This window comes from Lonchura striata, chromosome 13 (genome assembly GCF_050655825.1).
Source record: "Lonchura striata isolate lonStrDom1 chromosome 13, ASM5065582v1, whole genome shotgun sequence".
Lineage (NCBI taxonomy): Eukaryota > Metazoa > Chordata > Aves > Passeriformes > Estrildidae > Lonchura > Lonchura striata.
The window spans coordinates 7,378,109-7,400,829 of NC_140715.1; the positions used below are offsets into that span (position 1 = coordinate 7,378,109).

Sequence of the window (22,721 nt, forward strand, 5' to 3'; positions counted from 1 at the left end):
GTGGCAGGGGAGCACCCAGAGGTGGCAGGGAGAACCCAGAGGTGGCAGTGATGTACCCAGAGGTGGCAGGGGAGCACCCAGAGGTGGCAGGGAGAACCCAGAAGTGGCAGTGATGTACCCAGAGGTGGCAGGGGAGCACCCAGAGGTGGCAGTGAGGTACCCAGAGGTGGTAGCAGTCCCCAGCCCGTGCCAGCACAGCTGCCTGGCAGGGAACCAGCTTGTGCTCTGCCCCAGCCTGTGCTTGGTGTCCTGGCTGGTATTTCAACCTGAGCTATCAGTGATAAAGCCAATAACGAACACAGATAACCACAGCCATGGCACTTGGGCAACCTGCCAACTCAGCAGCACTGGACAGACACTGACCTACAGGGATAACCCCAGGGAAGGCTGACTTGGAGGTTAAAAGCATCCTCACAACCCAGTGCAATCCTCTCAGACCTTCTAAACCCAAAATGATGAAAATTGTAATCCAAACATGGGAATGTGGTAGAAAATCTAATGATGAATAAGCATTAAAATTATGAAAAGTCATCATACGACACACTGAAAAGCTACTAATACTCATAAAACATTGTTTCCATTCCTCATTTTAAAATATTTGCTAAAAAATCTATCAGTCTGGATTCCAGCAGACAGCAAAAGGAGTGACAGGAGCATGTATGGCTGTGCCCAGCACACCCCCAGAGCAGACAGACGTGTGTGGCAGCTCTGCCCACGTCAGCAGCCCCCTGTGCCAAACTGCTCCCCCTGCTCTATCAGTGACACTGTCACCTCCACACAGGCCTCACATCCAGGTTTTGGCAAAACTGCAGATTTCTATCCTGTTACGATGCCAAAACATTTTAATAACTGCAAGAGTTCACTTATAAAATCTGTGTAGTTTGTGTTTGTGCCCTTCATAATTCTTTCTCTGTATGTGTGGATTTTTTTATCATCTGGAGCTTTTTGAAAGAATATCTCACTTGACTGAACTTGTGGGTAAGACAATCATGGGGCAGTTCAAATAGCTGCATTATTCCATTTTCTGTCAGGAATCCAAAAAATCTGCTTGAAACACAGATGGCTATTTCCCTGTCATCATCCACCTCCTCCGCTAATCCCCTCCCCATTTCAACCACATTTCTCTGTGTTGGTATCCCTGAGTAGGGAAGTTTTGCACCTTCTATTTTCAGGGAAGAGCTACAAGCTGCTCTGTGAGGGTGTTTTGGTGGTGGATGAGAGGGTCCTGCTGCAGAGAGCACTGCTGGGTGGCTGCCTCAGGCTCGGGGTACTGCAGGCACATTGTCATAAATATATCACAGGTCCTCCCAGGCCTCGTGCCATGTGGACAGCATGACAAAAATAGCTTGCAGGGATTGTGTCCCCACATTCCAGTCTTGCATGGCAGCAGCCACGCAGCAGGAAAAACACTGCAGCCAGAACTTGCCTATGCAGGTTAGTGGTTGCACTGCAGGGGTGACTGCTGGGCAAATGTAACCCCAAAAGGGATGGGAATCTCTGTTTACACAAAGGCAGTGACACCCCTGCTCCTCCAGTCTCGTCCTTCCCCCGTGTCCCACATAGCCTCACTATGCCAAGGGATCAAAGAGCCATTCATACAGGGCTCTGTTGGTTTAGAACCTAGAAAAGGGCATCAAGAATATTCTGCTACTATTGTGCCTTTCCTTTTCTGCTATTTAAATTGGGGCAAAATTTAAATTCTCCTTTGCTAGATTAATCAAAGGTAAAGCCAGTTCTGGATGCGTCTGGACCAGGAAAGGGAAGTCCCCCTGCAGCAGCTCTGGTATAAAGCCACCAGGACAGTGACTGCCACCAACCCCTCTAGATCCTGGTACAGTCACATGCTGTGTAATCAGCTACTTACTCTTAACCCATCTGCTTCCCTCTTCATTCCTATATGTACCTCTCCACCTTCTCAAACTACTTTTTTAAAAATGAAAGGACCTTAAAACATTCTTGCAAAGCATCTCATAAGAATTACCCACTGGATGGGGCTTGTGGCTAACAGAAGACCACAGAAAATAATCTGAATAATTCCATGCACCTGACTCCAACAGAAGGCTATAGATCCATTAGGCCAGGACAGAGAGATGATGTATTACAAGAAATTTTGGACTGCTATTTCAAATATGCGGGTGTATGTGAAAGCTGAAAACAAAATTATTCTTAACTCTTGTTAAACCAACAACAATGCAAAAATCTATGTTTAAGGAAGAACATTTCTGGTTTTTTGCTGCACCTAAAACAAGAACTTGGGTTTTTTTTTTCCCTAGTTGAGAATGCAGCTGTGGGAGGAAAGGTCACATAGACTGTCTGTTCTTCAGAGAAGCTGGGGTTAAATACATACTCAGCATTTCTGACTCTGAGCAAAGAACTTCTTACAGAAGTAAAAAGTGATATCCTAATATTGTCTCACAAAATTCTGCTTCACAAAAATTACCAGCAGTAACATCAATACATATAAAAGTTGTACCTGAAAACATAACGCAAACACTAATAAATTCCTATTTTCAACAGTTATGTTGATTCCAATCTGAGTCCCACATGTGAGGGTAACCTATTTGAATACAGGTAGCAGGAAAAAAAGACTACTTCTTTCCAGAATTTACACATGCACCATATGTCATTTAAATAGAAAGTAGCAATAAATTGACTTTAATAGTGGGAAACCTGCAATTTTCTAGGATAACAAGAGGGCAAAAACATTTCAATCATTGGGAAATTTGAATGTTTCCAAAAATATACTGCAATGTATGTATTAAAAGCAGGGAGAGGTAATCTATCTCCTTCCAGACAGATTATTCTGATTTTCAAGGACAGAGAACTGGTACTTTATTTCTTCAGTTTACACATACACCTTTGTCAGAAATAATAATGCATTTCAAAGGCAAGAAGTTTCATAGTACTTAATTATGTGGCCTCTAACATGTCATGCTCACTGAATTCATATGATCTTAGGTATTTGGGTATCAGAAGCCCTTTATATTTTCCTAATTAGAAACATAGATTCAATGCAACTTGCCAAGAAAATAAATTAAATCCATATACATCACCTGTGAGCAATAGCCCTGATTGAACAGGGCTGTTTAAATCTCTGTGGTTGGCAGTGTTCATCAGTGAATTTGTTTACAAAGTGGAAAGAATGAGATGCTGTCAAAGAATGAAAAATAAAAGCTAGATTTCTCGGGAAGGAGACATCCGTCTTTTTCTATTTGTAAATGCTGACGAGCAGGGTTTAAGGAGGGCTAATGTCATCCATTCATCTTAATTAAAGAGTTAATTGCTCGTGTATCCTGATTTGGTTAGCTGATCTTAGTAACATGAGAAGCGTTTGCTTCCATGTATTTTATTGACCACTGCAATGACATCATCAGCACGACCAGGATTTATTCCTGCCTCAGCCTAAACTCGTACCTTTAATAGCCTCCTACATGATAAAACTTCCAAGAGAGAAGGAGTTCTTTAGCATGGCACAGAATACCGAGAGCTCTGTTCAGACCCTGTTAAAATGTCTCAGTTCAGCTGTCATTGAAGTATTACTTCAAAGTCTAGAGTCATGAAGATAAGTAAAAAGTAATTTTAAAGACTAGTTCTGGGCAAATGTATATATGGAAATAAGCATAAACCATCGAAAAATCACATATCAAATGGAAGCGAGAGACTTATTACTATTCAATTTTTCCCATCTGTAGTCATAGTCAAGTAAACACTGGCACAAAAACAGACAGGTGAGGTTCACAGCATATTCTAGGGATTAAACACCAAATTGGTTTAGTCCTGTGTTCTACAGCACAGAGGGGAAACTCGGGTCTAAAGAAAGACCAGTTAACTAGCTAGAAAGTCTCTGAGGTTTTTCTCTACAATGTCCTTAATATTTACTGCAGTTCATGATGTTATTTCTTAAAGATTCTTCACAAATATTAAATTAAATTTTACACAAGAGGAAAGTGGACGGTACTAGTGCTTTTTGATTGATCAACTATGTAGAACTTAAAAATTAAATAAGAGAATCCATTACAAAACATAATACATTGTATTAGCTTATCCTGGTAATGAGTCTTCAGAAGTGCTCTATTCATGTTCTGCTGCTTTCAGGGGATCAATTTCTGTTGCTAATAACACCCATAACTTACACAAAGGGTGGAACCAACTTCTAAGAAGCACCATACACCAAACATAACTCACTGTAATACAGGCACACTTGCTGTGAGCACACACTCAGTTTGGGAACAGTCCCAAGGTAGCTCCTGTACATTCTCCTGAAATATCCAGAAGCATTAAGAATACTGTGGTAAGGTGCTACAGCTCATCTAGTTTTATGTACTGCACAGTGAACTTCACTTTGAGGGTTTTTTATGCAGTTTAGGCTTTTCAGATGACTGGTTCAGAGACCCATACTGGCTCCTGCGCTTCCTCTGACAGACAGGAGAGCTTCAGTACTGGGGGCTCCACGTTTTCTCAGAAGTTTTTATGTAAAATATAATTTAAAAACATCTAATAACCTCTGCATTATAGGAGCACAAAAATAGAATGGCATCAGGAAATCCAGGACACAGAGCTGGGTATGGTGCAGTGGGCTCATGTTCCCAGAACAGCCCATGAGAGGAACCAGTCTGTGTGGCAGCCTGATGCTGCCCCAAACCAATCCGGCCTGCTGAGAAGTCACAGGAGGATGCTTCAGGAGCTGCTCTCCTTTTGGGTCTCCAGCACATTGTGACTCCATGGGCTCAGGGACACTCCTCCATGCACCTCTGCAATCCCATGAGAGTGTGTCATGGAGAGAGGGAGCAGCTCTGGGGAGCAGCAGATTTGTTGGCTGTCACCAGCCCTGCAACTGCCTGTATGGTGACCTTTTACAAGTGCTTTCAGCTCCTTCTGTCCCAGTTATCACCCAAACCACCTGTAGCTCCTCTCACAGATACTTGGAGATTCATTCATGGGAAGATGCTGGCTGGGAGTTGAGCAAGGCTGTTGTTTCTGAGCAATTCCCTGCTGGAAAAGGCAGCACAGCCAATGTGTTGCAAACACAGGAGAGGACAACAACTGAAGCTGGGTGAGACCAAGGGAGTCCCAACCCTGAGCTCAACACAGGGGTCATTCCAGTCTTGAAAGAATGCAGGGATGGACACTCCACAGCCTCTCTGGGGAGCCTGCTCCAGGACTGGACTACCCCTAGAGTAAGGATTTTTTCCTTATGTCAAAGCTCATGGATAGGGAGAAGGTGGCCATGACAGCAGAATTTCTCACTAGGGTTTAGATATTACTCATCATCTTTCACCGATCAGCTCCAATTTAAAAAAAAAATATTTTTAAATTAAAAATTGTTCCAGTTTTATTTACACTTTGAGAAAACTACCCATTCAACCTTTCTTCACATACTTCAGTCTGTTTAGTGCAGAATCCCTAAGAATGACAAGAATAAAACTAATAAACCACTCTGCCACTTGGGCCCCTGTGTGACCAGCCTTACAGAACCCCTTTTACACACAGGCCCTGCAGCCCTGCCAGGAGCCCTGGGCTCCTGAGCTCACCCACTCCTGAGCTCAGAGATCCCTCCTGCTGCTGCCACGGGATGCTGCTCTGTGGTGTGCTGCAGTAACCACCTCAAAGCCTTCAAACCATCCAGATATCTTCCAAGGTATTAAACATACAGGTTGGTGGCCTTGGAAACACTTTTAAGGAACTGTAACATTTTTTAAATTTTAAGTCTCTTCTGTTATCTCCAGTTTGTTTTCTCATGTCTATACATAAGCTACAAAGCTATTTCATAAACACTTGGAAAAACTAAAAGTGTCCTTGGACTGTGCACTAGAAGTAGTGACTGTCCCTTTTGAAAGCTACTTTATGTAACATTAAAATAGAATGTCACTAAAGAGAAAAGTGCAACATTTTGTTGTTCAGTGGAAACACTTTGGATAATGCTAAAATAAAGTCTCTAGCGGCTTGTGAAGTAGTCAGTTCAGTTGTTTAGCAACAACACCTTTTGGTTTGTAAAGCTTCTACAGTACCTAAAATTAGCTAAGAGAAGAAAGTTTAAAAAGTTTTCTCTAACTAGCTAAAGCCACTTGCTGTAGCTTGAATCAAGTCAAAGTTCCTAAGAACAACCTTCTTTTGAGATAACACATTTTTGAATTACTACACTGTAATTTTTGTACACTGCATCAGGCAATGGCTACTGCAACTTCTTACAACATTACCAGCTTCCTAATAAACATGTGCATGAAGCGGAACAGGCCATACAAGTTATAATTCTTTGGCTGTGCCTGGTAACATAAACAGGTCTGATACCATCAGAGGAAGAATTGAGGAATTAAACCCTCCAAAAGACTGATGTAAAGGATTGGACATGCTAAAAGAGATGGTGAAAAGAGGCTGCTAAGAAATGGAACAACATTCAGGAGAGAAGCAATAGATCCACAAATGGAAATAAACATAACCATGAGAAAATGCTTTATCAACATAAGAGCCACAACGGACCTGTGAATTTCAAAATAAGCAAAAACTGTTTTGAAGAAAAAAACCCAGCATGGTAGGTACGACTTCAAAGACTTTACTATAACAGACAGAAATGAACAATACAAAAATGAACAATACAAAAACCACAAAAAAAGAGAGACAAAAAAAATCCTACTAAGACCAAGATCAACTTACTCTAGGTCCCTGCTATAACCTGTTAACCCTTTGATGCCAGTGCTGTGGAACCATTTCAGTGATTACAGACAACAAATATTTGAGCAGCACAGCAGTTGCTGCCTCGCTGTGTGTCTGCAGCACCTGCACTCCCCTCCCTGGCTGGAGGACACAGCATCTCCCCTGCTCAGCCCTTCTCATCCTGCTGCCAGCCCCAGACTGCACAATTGATGTGTCAGAGAGAAGCCACAACCCCTGTGCCCTGGGTGCAAACCCACCAGATATTGTATTTCTAATTGCAGACATTAGGAAACAATACATTCAAAAGAGGAGCACGCAATAGGTAATTAAATGTCATAGTGGTTCAAGGGTAGACGAAGCAGCTATTATATGAAATACCGGTTTTCTAAGGTCAAAAACAGGTACAAAATAAAATTTTAACTGGATTAAAGCCAAACAGCAAGTAAAGCTATGGTTTCATGCAAAATACACTACAGATTTCTTGTGTCTTTGTTCTAAATCATTGACATAAGGAGGATCTTTGCCACTGTCTTTAGCAGAACAGAACTAGCTAGTAATGGACTAAAAGTCTTCTTAGAAATTTCAAAATGATTTTGAATCCTGAGAGAATACACAGTGCCATGGGTCTGCAGTAAGGTAGGGTGGAGAAGGGAAGTTTTAATGGTGCTGGGGAAGCTGAAAACTAGCTGGCTGACATGAAAAACTATACATGGAAAAAGAGATTTTGGCAAAAGAAGATTGAAGTCTACTGCTATAGGAAAACAGAAATGAAATTTTCATGGAATTTACTTTTTTATATCTTTGCTGTTTTCCCAGCCAACAAAAGAAAAGACAGAAGACTTCCAGACAGAAGGCTTCAGAAGCTTTTCACTCAGGAAATATTTATCATGATTCATACATTTCTAGATGACTATTTCAACCCTCTTTTTCAAATAATTTTGGTAACTATTGAAAAAGTGTGTATTGTTTTGCTCCAGTATATAGTAAGCTGTAAAAACCAAATTCTGTGCACATGAGAAACAGATTTTCTATTATTTTAGAAAGTCATTTTCGCATTACTAATGACAATGCAACCCTCCCCAGCTGCCCCCAAGACCTAGCTGTTTTGTAGCAGACATTATTTGACATCTTGGTTTGCAATCTCAGAAAAAGCCAAGAGAACAGAAACTGTCCTGTCAGAAAACAACATCTTCAGGAGCTGGTAAATATATCACATTTCTATGGTGATGTGATCAAAATCAGAATGTTTGAATCCAGAGTTGCCTGCTTAGTGATTAATTGCAGATGTCAATACCAAGAGGTACCTGCAAGGCAATTAGCACTGTACTTGCCTAAATGTCACCGCACTGTAAATACAGAATGGAAATAAATAGACAGATTGGCCTGGTGCATGTTGTTTAGATTTGGAACAGGAATCTTGGAAATGTGGTTCCTAACTGAGCCAATTTTTTATTCTGTGCTGCTGATTTGCTACAAAAGACTTCTCTCTTTCTTTTTTCCTGGAGTACTGGGAGGTTAGTGCCACCCAACTCTCAAAATGCCACCTGGCGATCCTTACTAACCAAAGCCATCCTCACAGGGATGAATCCCAGCAAAATGCAAAAACAAACGAGAAGGAACCTATACAAATTTCTGCACATGAGGGTGCAAATGCTGAGACTGAGGTACAATTTTGTTTGCCATTGGAACCTAAATTGATAAATTTCATTATATGCTCTACAGTGGCTGTTTACTTTGATAATACTTTTCTCTCCTGTCTGCCCCAGTTTGGAGTCATGTGAACAAGTGCAAAGGGAGTCACAGCTACAGGCTGAGAGTTAGGGAGCACACAAACAGAGGCTGATGTCACTGCTGTGCAAGACTAAATATATATTACCATCATATCTGTCAGACTCACATTTCATAGTTTAACTTCTATGAAAGGGAAACAATAACACCGACCACCCTCCTCCACCCCTTTTGGGGATTCAGTCATGTTTCATTAGTTGATTAAAATCTGGAAAGTAATTGTTTATAAAGAGTGGGAGGAGGGCTTTTCTTTTAATCTCACAGCCAAGATTTTAGTTTTTCCAGTATTTTTCTCCTTTAAACATATTAGCTGCTGGTGGCCTTTGAAAACTAGAGGATCAGATAATGCTGGCTTTCCTTCTTTCCATCTGCTAGCCTGCATAACAAGAAAACTAATATATATATTAAATTCTTCTGTTAAAAACTAATTAGTACAGATGCAAGAATCTCATGGCCATGAAGGATTTTGTGACAGAACTCTCTTAAAGCTCATCTATAAATTTGGAAATCCTTGCCTATAAAGGTCTTTCATTAGTAGCACACGCTAAACAATGATCACTGCTGTACAATGAGAGACAAATTAATGAATCAAACATTACAGATTTCATCACATTCGCTCATTTGCATTTAAGCTGGTTTCCAGTTCTGTCATGCATTTGCTTTTAAACGAGCCCCTGTGGATAGTGCTGCAATGTTTGATTCATTAATTTGTTTCTCAGTGTACAGCAGTGCTCACTGCTCAGTATACAGTGAAATACTTTGAAAATATTTGTTTTAACAACCTATCCTTTATTTTAACAAAGAAATAATAATCCTGAAGAAGGAAATGCTGGCCATTTTGCAACTCAGCCCCTGCCAAATCTCCCAGTTGCTACCCCAGCCCATCGTTATACCACTGTGATATTATCTGGATTAAATCTTCACAGCTTGCTTTCACATATTCTACAATTTCATAAAGCTTTGAGCCAGCTCTTTGGGTAGGAATTATGATGCCAAATTCAGCTCCTGGGAAGTTGAAGGTGGCTTTAAGCCTTTGCTCTCCAATCCTTGGACCAGCCCCAAGCAGTGACTTAGATCAGCCTCCCGGACGCTCGGTGACATTCTGCCACCACTGTGCCCAGTGCACCAGCTCCTGCACACTACAGCAGAGCTTGGCAAAGCCATCTCTGTGAGAGCTGCAGAACTTTGGAGTCGGTTTTTGGGTTGTAACAGCTTGAATTTGGTGACCTTACAGCACGCTGAAAGCACCATCTGTTTTAGAAGAAAAGACAGGCGTGCACCCTGGCTGGTCAGTGCACAGAGATGGGTGTTCTGGTAATTAGATGTGTGGCTGAGTTCTGAAGTTCTTGTCTGAACCTCAAATTTTATGTATTTGACGACAACATTGTTGTGGCAATCATTGCTCATGTTTAAATCCAAAGAAATAAATACTTATAGGTATAAAGGCACGTTGCAGCCAAGCTTTTGGCCACATACAGGAGGTGGTTATTCTCATTTTCAGGTGGATTCAACACCCCTCTGAATCTCCACCTGCTGGAACAGTGGTCACCTATGTTTTAGATGGCAAACTTAGGTGAAATTAGATCCAACCTAAGGAAATCATGTTAGGTTCATTTAGGCAAAACAGATTGCTTAGGTGCCTATGAATTTTCATTACTTGTGTCTTATTCCAGACCACAGGCTAAGCTGTCAGAACTGAGGTAGAGTTCTCCTTTGAGGAGTTGCTATGAAAATCAACATAATTCTATTAAATTCTGCCTCAGCTCTTCCCAATACTTGTATTTTCAGTTTTATTTATTTGCTAAAAAAAATTCATCAATGTGCAAACAGACTAATGGTCTTAAACTGTGAGTATGAAAGAGTCCTGCCATACTTCTCACTGATATCCTTTCCATTCAAAGAAAACTCACATATCAGTTAAGCTCACCTGTTAATTAAAAGCTTGTCTGGAAAATTCCTAGCTAGTTGGAAGCAAAAGAAAGTGTAAAAACTAACTGAATGCTGGAGCTTTGAATTTTAATTACTTACTCCAAGGTTTGTTTGTGATCCCTCAGGTGTTGGCTGGGCAACAGCAAAGAACTGAAAAAAAGAAACAAAATTATTTTGTAATTCCGGCTGTGGGAAAGAAAATGTATTGAGAACGCTTCTAATTTTCTCTTCTTATCTTGTTTAGATTTACTCTTTATTAATGTACTTTTAAGGGAGTATCTGCACAAAAGGAAAAAGATTCTGGAAGATTACAGGCAACTACAGTGAATAATTGTTCTCCAGATTTTATATGTTATTTTTTTAATAATATGAGAATTCCTATTGTGTTTGCCTCACAATGGAGAATACAATTATAAATGAGAATAATGCTTAAAAATTTGGAATAAAGGATACAGTTTATCTCAGATCATCGATTATATATATGTATTAAATTTGATGTGCTGTTTATTTTATGTGCATCTAAATAGAAAAGATATTTGGAGTTTTAATAAAAAACTTGGGCACTTGTAGGAATTTGATTCCCCTGTCTAGCTACCCATATAATAATAGCTGGGGTTTTGACCATTTTCTTTCCTTCCTATATTTTTAGAAAAATGATCTTTTTTTAACAGAGCAAAATACTTCATCTAAAGAAAGAGAGTCTGTAAACTGAACATGGAGGTAGGGGGTAGTTTTTCTGCTTTTCCTCATTAAAATAATCATCCCCTGCAAAGTCACAATATTTTAATAACATTAATTTTTAGTGCCACTTTATTAAGGATAAATATCTATGATTCTGATTTGGATCAGCAAATTTTCTGGTAGCAAAAATAATTTTGACATATTACAGAGGAATTTAAGAGATTACATGAGGTTTCTGATGAATCTTTACGTGTGAAAAATTCGGCCATCTGAGTCAGATGAATATTTACAGGAGTTCTCCGAGAACTGGGATGAGGACTTTAATTTTTTTCTCAACACACACACAGAGCATACACACACCTGTTTAAAAAATCCAGTTAACAGTTAAACTACTGCTCTTGCAAATGGACTTGCAGGCAACTAGATAACAACAGAAAGTTAAATTGAAGTAACTCTGCTCATCATAAGTCAGTTTTCTTCCTCAACACACTTAAGAATTTCAAATTGAAAAAAAAGGTCAAAAAGAACAAAAATTGTAGACAGTTTATATATAAGCTAAATCCATATTTATGGAGTGGAAATCCTAAGCAGAAACTGAGCACATGTGAGTGCAACAATTCGAGTCTGGTACAGGCTGTAGGACAGTTAAAGAATCAGATGCTGCCTCAGAGTGCATTTAAGGGACTCGTGATGTTGAACAGCCTAGATTTCTCTTGCATTAAGTTCATGATGAAGGTTTCCTCATCAAATGAACAAGACTTCATGAACTGTGACTGCACAAGTCATTTTTGGCTATTACACTCAGCTGAGTGCTGCTGGTTTAGCAGTATATGTTCAGTTATATATTCAAGCAGAGACTTGCTCAATGTGTTCAGTTAAAAATTCTGAACACTGTGTAAGTCAGTAATTTTAGTAGCCTTAAATGAATTAAAATATGGAAGCACATTAGGGGTAGGTGAAGAATAAACCATGAGAAATTCAGTCACAGTTTAAGAAAGAAAAGAAGAAAGGAAAGGTAAAACAACCTGAAAAGCAAGCAGGTATTTATTGTCCATTTTTTTTTTTTGGTAGCTAAATGTTTGGTAGCTAATTTTTCAATGGACATAATCCATTGTTTATGGCCTGGGGGACAGGCCTTGGAAGCAGAATCTTATTTACAACAGAATACACATTGCACTAGGAGTAGCCAGGATACATTCAGAAACCAAACCTACAATTAGTGAGACATTTTGTGAATCTGTCATTTATAAAAGAATGTCCTATGAAAATTCAAACACCAGCAGGTCTTGGGTAGGTGTGGTGGTGCATCCCCACTCCCCCCTTTTGAGTGACATTAAAACCCCCATTTGTGAGAGTAGGCAACTTGCAAATATGACTAAATATTAACACATATTCTTTCTGGAGGAATGAGAATCTGAAAAAGGACAATCCTATGTGCAGCCACACTTCTCCAAAAGGGGACAGAGCTACCAAAGTGAGTCCAAGATGATGAAAATAACTTTTAGAATATTTTACAGCCAACAGTCTAGTATTCTCTACATTTCCAAGTGTCTCTAAAAGTTATAGCTATTTTAAAGAGCAATAAGAAGTTTTATTCATACATTCATTCTCATTTTTCATTATTCTTGTTGACATCCAAAATGAATTCTGATATTTTTTGCATATTGCTGTTAATTTCTGCTGCTTCGAAAGTCACTCTTCCTTTATGGCAGCTATCAACAACTACTTCGCAATATATGAAAGTTATGAAACAGAATCCTATAGAAAAATGTCAAACCATGTTAAACTCCTGTATGATCCTTGATGATCTGCCAGCATGCCTGATCCATTTCCAGCTATGTGCCCTGGTTAATAAATAAATAGTTCCTGTAAAAATTCTCTTTTCCCCTGCTGTCCTAACCCTCTGTGTTGTTTGAAGAAATCCATATTATATTTCAGTCAGGATCTCTTCTCTTAAGAGAACATTAGTAGTGGTTTAGGTCTGAAATTTATAAATAAAGCAAAACTTTTTTGCTAGCGAACTTCTTGGCAAAATATTTTTCCATGTATTGCACAGTCTGTTATCGTCATGATCAGCACAGATTTTGTAAGTCCCAACAGCCTGGTCTCTCATGAGTGAGAAATTTCACTTCTCCAAATGAAGTGAAGGATAAGGTATGGGATTTAGCATGGAAATAATTTGCTCACTATTGAGTGCTTTTCTGGTTCTTTCCTTGGCAAATATGAAAAAAATACATCTTTCATTATTCTTGGCAGTACAGACATGTACCAACTGAGAGATGGACTACACCTCCCAAAACATTTTCAGAAGTTGCCACTGAATTTTATGAGTGCTGACATTAAAAAAAAATATAGCCACCTTGACCTGCATCTGTATAACTTCTGCAAGATATCATTAAACAAGTCCATATAAATTAAAAACTGACTTGGGATTTACTGTTATATTTAATATTATTCAATATTATCTGTAGAAATCATATTTAATATATTTTAGACAGATAAACTGTTTCATTTCTACATGATCTGCTCTTCTACACTTCTGTATGATGCAGAGGAGGGAAGTACAGGGCTCCTCCCTCAGGACAGACCTGCTTGGTTTAGTGGTAGCACAGCACAGGAGAGTCCCCAGCTGGTCACAGGTAGTGTGGGATCATCTCCCAGCATATTTCACACCCAAAAGTGTGTGGGATGGCATCAAAACCTGCATTCTCCAGCACTGTGCAAGGCAGCTCTTTGTAAAATCTCACGTTTTTCCCAACTCTGCTAATGAGAGGGGAAAGCAAATTCAGAACATGAGCCCACACTTTAGGCTTTATGAAAGGTACCTCTCCTTCTGGATGAACACTGCCAGGATTGCCAGCCAGAACACATTTTGTTCCTACAGGCTTTATGACCTTTCAGCAATTTGTAAATCCCAGTTTATACCAAAGTATTATGGTGATACCTTTTGCTAATTTCAAGTATTTATAAATGAGGATGGAATACCTTGTTAGCAGAAAAGAAAGCACAGATCAATAGATCAGGGAAGGACCTAAGCAGAGCAACAATCACACTACAAATGTCAGAGCTGAGCAATTTCCACACAAACAGAAGGAAGCTGCCATTGGCAAAGAGTTCCAGACTCCCAGGGCCAGAGCGAGCTGTGAGCACTGCTCCAGCCCCACGGTCACCCCGTGGGGAGCAGGGGCTGTGACCCCACCAGGGCTGTGACACCCCAGAGCTGTGACACCCCAGAGCTGTGACACCCCCAGAGCTCTCACACCCCCAGAGCTCTGACACCCCCAGAGCTGTGACACCCCAGGGCTGTGACACCCCAGGGCTGTGACACCCCCAGGGCTGTGACATCCCCAGAGCTGTGACACCACCAGGGCTGTGACACCACCAGGGCTGTGACCCCACCAGGGCTGTGACATCCTCAGAGCTGTGACACCCCAGGGCTGTGACACCCCCAGGGCTGTGACACCCCCAGAGCTGTGACACCCCAGAGCTGTGACACCCCAGGGCTGTGACACCCCAGGGCTGTGACACCCCCAGAGCTCTGACACCCCCAGAGCTGTGACACCCCCAGAGCTGTGACACCCCAGGGCTGTGACACCCCAGGGCTGTGACACCCCCAGGGCTGTGACACCCCCAGAGCTCTGACACCCCCAGAGCTGTGACACCCCAGAGCTGTGACACCCCAGGGCTGTGACACCCCCAGGGCTGTGACACCCCAGGGCTGTGACATCCCCAGGGCTGTGACACCCTAGAGCTGTGACCCCAGCAGGGGCTGTGACCCCAGCAGGGCTGTGACCCCAGCAGGGCTGTGACATCCCCAGGGCTGTGACACCCCAGGGCTGTGACACCCCCAGGCTGATATCCCAGCTCTGCCTTTACAAACAGTGACTCCCCAGGAACACAAAGCTGAACACTTCCAAGCACCCCCCACGCCCCTTTCACAAACGAAACAGCTCAAGTTAGCAACTTCTACTTCACAAAGAGATGCAGAAACTCTTATTTTGTCTTTAGTTTGCAACTTCCTAGAAGAGAAGGAAGAAATACGATGCAATGTTTGCATCCTGTAATTTGCAGAGCCCATGATTTCACATTCTCTCACCAAAACACCACCGAGGTGTGACAGCTGACCACAGCTTCCCTTGTGACACACAGACTGTGGCATGGGGTTGGTTCTTGCATGACAATGAGCAGAAATGCATCTCTCAGTCTTGCAATTTGAGTGTTGTGCCACAGGATGAAAAGTACTTTTTTAAAGGTAGGAGGGCCAGCTATTGCAACAAGGCTGGCTTCCAGATTTTCACACCAAAGACATTATTTCTTCTTGAAACCAACTCATTAGTAAAACACTTCTGCATCTCATCTACAACTTAAGACTGACAATTTCAAGTGTAATTAACCTCAGATATGTTTGTAGCTCAGTTATCACCTTATTTAGCCTTATCACCTTATTTAGCCAGAGTTTGTCCAGTCTAGCCTTCCGTCCTCCTGTTCTGACCATCTATTCATGTTATGTCAAATTCCAATATTCAGTTAGAGTTACAGCCTCTGCAATCTAAAGTATTAATCGGCAATTTTGAAATAGCATAGAATATATTTAATTTGAAAATTGGTGAGACTGCTAAATAATCACTCTGAGTAACAAATTTGTGTATTCTGAGATTTTGAAATTTGATAAGAATAAATGGGAGATTTTCAGAAGGACTTAGCACTTTAAGTGGCTCCTTCTGGAATTTCTCTCCAGACATTTAAAAGTGGTCACTATATCACATAATGAGAATATTTGAAAGTGTGGTCATTCAGCATTTAAATGATAACAAACTTTTTGAAAGCTGCTGTCTCTAATCACAATGTGTTGTCTTAAGGTAACAATAACTAGAGATGAGGCCCCTGAAATGATAACTGAACACCGTTAAGGAGCCAGACAATTAAAAACAATAAAGACAATCAAGACAATAACCCCTCCTCCTCAATGTATTCCGTATTTTCAGTGTGAAACATTCCTATTGTTTCATCTGCTGTGTAATTTCTCTCTGAACCATGATGCCATGCAAGCACTGTAATCCTCTGCTGTTGTACAGGGTAACCAGAGTTTTTGACATTTAAAATATCTAGTGGCATGACAAGCTGTTGTGTTTGCATATACATCAATTGTGCCAGGGACACTCGATGAGTGACAAACCATCAGCAGCAAGCTGCAGCATTGCCTGTGGCTTTCACATCAAGCATGGCTGCCTATAAAAATGTTACCATGCTGAAGAAAAGCAGCCTGACCACCACAGCATCTGTTTTATATATGCTCCTCTGAAAAAGAGAATTCATCCTTTAAAAACTACTGCAAAGGAGAAAACTACTTATTGTGCTTATGTGAAACCTCCTTGTATTGGCAATCCTTTGAGGGGAAAAAAGTTTCCTTTCCAATATGAAACTTGACATCAACTTGTGTGTGAGAATTTTCTTCCCCATCCATCCCTGACTATCTGCAGTGGTATCTCCTGAGGTTAAAGCAGGCTGTGATGCCTGTGAAAGGTTTGTTGCAGGTCCCTATGGCATCCCACCAGTGCCTCTCCCCTCACCTGAAGAAGCAGCTGAACTGTACAACCAGACCTATGGCTAGTGAGGATTAATGTCACAGAAAAGTAAAACATGGATTGGTTTTCATGTGACTGATAGTGCATATATTCCTCAGAATCACAGCAGAGTCCAGAGGGACATTTCATGCAGCTCAAACAAGCAACTCATGCAAACCATCTGCAGCTTAACCACATGACAGACCCAGAGGTGATTTCAGAGTTGCCAGTGAAACAAACTCTGATTCCTCCCAGAGAGACAAATACTGCTGCAAAACAATGCTGAGCATTTCACACCTTGGCGTGAGCCTTGTGAGAGCTGACCAAAAGAAAAGGAGAATAAAGTAACAAAGAAAATAAGAGCTAAAAAAGAAATGAAATCAAATTTTAAAGAACTCCTGAAGCTAGAAGATAATGCACAACATAAAATCACTCTTTGTTGCATAACACCCTGCTTTCTCTCCAGCTAAGTAGGGTTATGTACTGTACAAGCACCAAATTTAGCATTTTTTTAGTCTTGGCTAAGACAGCTGTACAATGCAAGGTGAAAACTGAATGTGCAAATAGGTATTACATGCTGAAGTTTTCTGGTGTTTTTTCCTATGATGTCAATTTTTTTTAAAAAATTGCTGATGGATCCAAACTGGTATAACAGGGAATAATCATAGTACCCCTTTGGTTGGAAAAGACCTTTAAGATCACCAAGTCCAAATGTTAACCCAGAACTGCCAAGGCCATCACTAAACCATGTCCCTGTTTGGCTGACATGACCTGATATGATGCACCATAAGATGACTTCTGAGTTGAAAGAAAGAAAAGATCTTGCTTCTGGACCTCCCTTTAGGAATTACTACATTTTTTCTGTCTGTAAATTCCGATATAGTGAATGGTAGCAGGCCTGGAAAATGCCTTTTAATAGTGAACACCTCATCCAACTGCTTTTACTTTGTGAAGATAATTTTTTAGCAAAGCAGTACAATATATTTCCTTCCTTCTTGGAAGTCTCTGTGTTCTCAGTTGCTATTTCAAATTAACCTAGATATGGAGATTAAACAACCATTTGGGAAAAAGTGCTAATCAGAGGGAAATAACACTGTCTAGTGTTTCTCAGCCAGAGTGGCTTTGGTGGGGATTAAGTCTGTAGCACAGAAAACAGAGATGACTCTCAGAAATAAGAAATGAAACCATCTATTTTCTGTGACCTCCTACAACAAACAAGGCTTGAGCACAGCAGCTGTGAGGATGCCCTGCATATGCTGGCTGATGGCAATGCAGGCTGAGCTGATTTCAGGCCGTTTCCCCTGTGAATGACTGCAGAGCTGCCTTATTCATTTCGTGGCCTCACTCCAGTGCCAAGGTTTATCTCCCCAGCCTCCCAATCCTCTGTGCACACAGCTCTCTGCAGGAAGTCCCAAATAAAATTCTCTTTATTCTACAAAAGCCAGTGCTGAGAGTTGGCTTTTGCAAGCACCATCCTTTTCCCAGCCCTCGCTGAGCCTGGGGGGGACCCTTGGTGTTGAAGGCACTGAGAGTTCCTGGAGATGGACAAATCACTCTCGGCAGCTTGAGGACGAGTCTGTGCTGTTAAAATTGTCTTTATAGCCAAAGGAAATAGACTTCACAGTCAAATAGAAATAGAAGGGAAAACAAAACAAAACAAAAAAAGTCATCTGAGCCTCTAGAAGCTGTCACCAATTTTAGGAAACACCAGCAATCCCAAATGTCAGAAAGTTGTTTGAATCTGTGATCTCACACCATCAGAGACAGCAGAGGAGCAGGTAACACCTGCAAATTTCAGCCATCAGCAGACGATGCAGCGAGGTCTCTCAGCCTCCCTGCTGTGGCTGGTGAGGTCTTCCTTATTAAAAAAAAAATTCTGCCCCACTAGAAATTTTTGGTGAATCCTAGTGTGCCTCAGCTGCACTTGGATTAATGCCACTGGTCAGAGAAAGCTCAGCTTACCTAAAAAATAACAACTCCCATATTCAATAAGCCAAATGCGTCCTTCCATGGCTCCCTTGATTCCTGTGTTACTGACAAGAAAGGATTATAGCAGTATTAAGTCAGTTTATGGTTTTTTAGCTTTAGTTTTGTAAAACTGTGTTTTTCAAAAGAGTATATGAATAATCAAAGTATAAATAATGAGACAAATCAGTAAACGCACTAATTTCTATGTGTAAAATAGTTTCAAATCAGAAATTGGAGCTATATTTATACTAATGACAACCTTAACATCCTAACAGACTCCAATTTTTGCATAAAAATGATACATTTTAAATCTCTAAAACCTTGATGGGGATTTTATACTCTGTTTATGTTAAACCAAAAAAGTGAACTTAAAGTAATCATGTAAATTGAATGATAATAAGAGTTCTTTTATATTTTTAGACTACTTCAAATGAATAATTTAAAAGGCATCAAGCAAAATATTTTATTAACATAAAGTTAATGGTATATTTTTATAGTGTCTGATTTTCAAAAATTTGTACTAAGGCATTATCATAATCAGCTCATGTCAGTAGCATGCCATTTCACATGCTTTTATTTTTTCACTAATGTACTCCCTGGCACAGACATGAAGTCTAAACCTTATTCCTGAGCTATCACTACTGCCTTTATTAAAATACTTGTAATTTGTTTGCTTCTACACAAATCTAAAATAAAACAGACCCTGCTCTGTGAACTGAAATTTTTGTTAGGATGTTTTCCAATGACAAATTCAGGAGCCCAGCAGTGGCATGTCCCAGCATTCTCAAAGAGAAAGAAAATAAAAAGCATCAGCCAGGGTGTGTGACACAAAGCTGGTATTATGCTGTGAAACATTCTACAGAATGTTAGAGAATTCCTTGCCATTCCCTGGCTAGAAAAAGAAAAACTAAAAAGAAAACCCAAAGCCTTACTCAGTGCCAGATTAAGGCCAGGAAATATGATCTCACAAGCATAACATTTCAGTTCTAATTCCAAGTACAATTTCTTTCAATACAACCACTTACTATGTGGCAGGTATGAGTTTGTAAAAGCTCACAAAACCTACATTCAAAATTGGTTAAAATGCACAAAGTCTATACTACATTTAATTTCTTATTAAATAACCATTTCATGTAGCTTATTCAAATATTTTTTTTCCAGGTAAATAGGGCTGCTCTTTTTATTTCTTCCACCATGCCAAGTAAAGGACAAATAACACTCTTGTTCTAATCAGACAACTCATCAATAATCAATGTAGAATTTTTCAAATCTGTGATTGCACTTTCTAATGTTCATTTCTTTATTAACTATTCCAAAATAATTGTTTATCATGAATTCTGATATAAATATACCCCCATTTAGTGGGATGGAGCACTGCCATTGGCTTTACTGGGAATAAATAGAGCTGAAGTCAGTTATGAGCAGAACGAAAGATGAAGCAATTGCAGACTTAGGGCTGTGGAAACAAACTTGGCATGTTTAATTACTCTTATCAAAGGACTCGATACTTTGATAATATACTGTGTAAAAATGCTGTAACATTTGAGAATAGTTTGAATTAAAAATTCCAATTGATGGTTTGTCAAAATAAAATATAAAAAGGCTATGAGGGTAAATATGCAGCCTCATGAGTCTTCCTCAGTACTGCAGTGTCTTAATAATCACCAGTAAACATTTGAAGCCCCCAAAATGTTCAAATGATTAATTTAAAAAAGAAACAAAGCAGGGAGACTTTTAAATGTGGAGTCCTATGACAGACTTCAAAGATTCCTTGAAAAGAGAACACTTTGTGATGGAAATATTTTTCCTTGGGGGTTTTCTACCAACATTTGAAATTTTAGATGCTTTTCCCAGAATGTTGTGCCCATTCTATTACCATCTTCTCTACTGCAGTAAGAAAATTATTAAAATATGATAAGATGAAGAAAATCCACAAAGTGGCTTGGTCTCACAAGTTTTGAATTAGGGGAATACATGATGGGGTTTTTTTCACTTTAATGAAAAAAAAAACAGTTTGTAAGGAAAACAAAATTTAAGGCAATAAACTTCTGATACTTGTGTTGTTTTTGATTGTCTTTGAACTGTGAATAACACAAAGTATTTTTTAAAAAATCTTATTATTTAAACACTTCTAGATGTACACGGGAGTTCCTCTTGGAGTTCCACATTTCTGGCAGTGAAATTCATCTTGTGCAGCTTTAGCTCAAAACCTAAACATTGCTTGAAACACCCCACTTAGATTTTGAAATCTCAGAGGGCTCTGCTCTGCAGTAACTGCTGTTTCCTAAATATACATCTTGTGTTGGTTTATATGTGCACCCTTTTACTGAAAAACATGTTTTAAGATTGTAAAAAAATTCAAAAAAAGCCCATGGATATCACTTAGTTCTATCACTTCCTTTACAGAGAACAAAAATGAAAAAAAACCCACCCACCCAAATCTCAAAATAATATACAAAAAAACCCTCAAAACAAACCAACAGAATCCTGTTCTGCTGGTTTTTAGATGGTAAATAGAATAGTTAATGACATTTATTACTAGAACTTACTCCAATTCCAATTCAGATTATCGAAAAATTTCCAGTAACTCATAAATAAAAGGAAAAATTAAACACAATGAAATATCTCTTATTTCTAAAGCTGAGAATTTTCCTATTATAGTCATGTCAGAATATATTTTCTTTTTCTCCTCCAATGACAAGTTATATTAACATCAACTAATCACTGGAAAAAATGACCAAGTGAATTTTTACATTCTCACTTCCTAAAATCTTTAAACCCATACTGACTGGATTCCCAAAATATACTATTCATTAAAACAAGTAATTCCACTTATACAGGAATAATTAGATAAAGACCTACTCTGTGCAAAAATGCAGAAATCAGATTACATGACCTTTCTGACAGAAAATCACATCTCTAACCCCATCAAACTTATGAACAAAACATCCAGAAAAGTGGAACACAGCCTCATTCATCACCCTCCTCTGCACTGTGGAGGTTCTGGTGTTAATTTGGGACACACAGAGCAGAGAATCTGCTGTGAGAGGACTCTGTCAGCTGGGGTAAGGCTGCTGAGTAAATAAACTGCCAGGAAAAGCTGGTATTCAGCTCTGCAAAAGGAGACCTCTTTAATATGTTGCAGAGGTGATTAACTGAGAACATTTAAAAACCATGCAGGCAGAAAAAACCAAATGATGTCACAGAAAATTCTTTTGATATTAAGATGTAAATTTCACAAATCGAGCTTGTACTCAGAACTGGGCTGCAGTGGTGATCAACATCCATGTTAAGGGAGAAATTTCACCCATTAGTAGGAAATTGCTGGAAATTCAACTCCATAGAGAAATATATCACTTTGATTTTCCTGCTACAAAATGTCAATATATTAAAAATTTTAAAAGAGGTAGGTTTGCTGTAAGGGCTGGTTGAATGGCCAGACCCACTCCCCCATACTCACTTACTGTGTCTGTACTTTATAAAACCATTAATTATCAGGAACATGGCAACATTTTCCTGCAGTTTTATTCTCCTTATATTTCTTATATTGACAGCACCTTCAAAATAAATGTTTAGGTCTAATTCCATTAAAGTGTACCCAAATCACCCAATGGGAAATAAAAATCATTAAAGCTATGTCTAGATATTGATACAGCATCCTGTTTTTTACACTTCCTTTAATAGAACTTGTTTTATTTATAATAACCACCCCTCTCTCAAATCAAGGATGTGTGATGCCTCCTTTCAGCTAAGCTAAGAGATTCTCTAACATTGCCCTTTCTTGCTAAATCAGCTAAAGATAATCTAAGAATTCTAATTCCTGAAGGAAAAATAAAGGAAGTTCAAGTAAATAAGCTGGACCTTTTGACAGTTTGGTGTATTGTCCCCTGTGTGCCCATTTCCACGAACAGAGAACAATCAGGATTATTATCTCCTCTAGAAGTTCTGGCAACTGACCAAATCAGACACTGCTGAATCTTCCTGAAAATGTTTTTTAAGTCTGGCTCAGGCACCCCAGCCACAACTGGAAGTAAAGCCTTGATAATCTAGAAAAAAAATTATTTTAAATTATTATTATATTAAATTATTATACCCTCTTTTTTAGGACAGGAATTTAAAGCCAGAACTTAATTTTTCCTT

The 22,721-nt window shown here is 39.5% G+C and overlaps 1 protein-coding gene across 4 annotated transcripts in view; it reads right to left on the reverse strand.

Moving 5' to 3' along the window:
• The window catches only part of TENM2 (teneurin transmembrane protein 2), a 1,518,527-nt gene that overhangs the window by 643,184 nt on the left and 852,622 nt on the right, over positions 1-22,721 (reverse strand). For 3 of the 4 annotated variants that reach the window (XM_085591001.1, XM_085591002.1, XM_085591000.1), the window contains one exon: positions 10,468-10,518. The exons of the other annotated variant lie outside the window; for it this stretch is intronic. The gene's annotated coding sequence lies outside the window, so the exon portion shown is untranslated. The remainder of the gene's footprint in view (positions 1-10,467; positions 10,519-22,721) is intronic. 4 annotated transcript variants of the gene reach the window in all.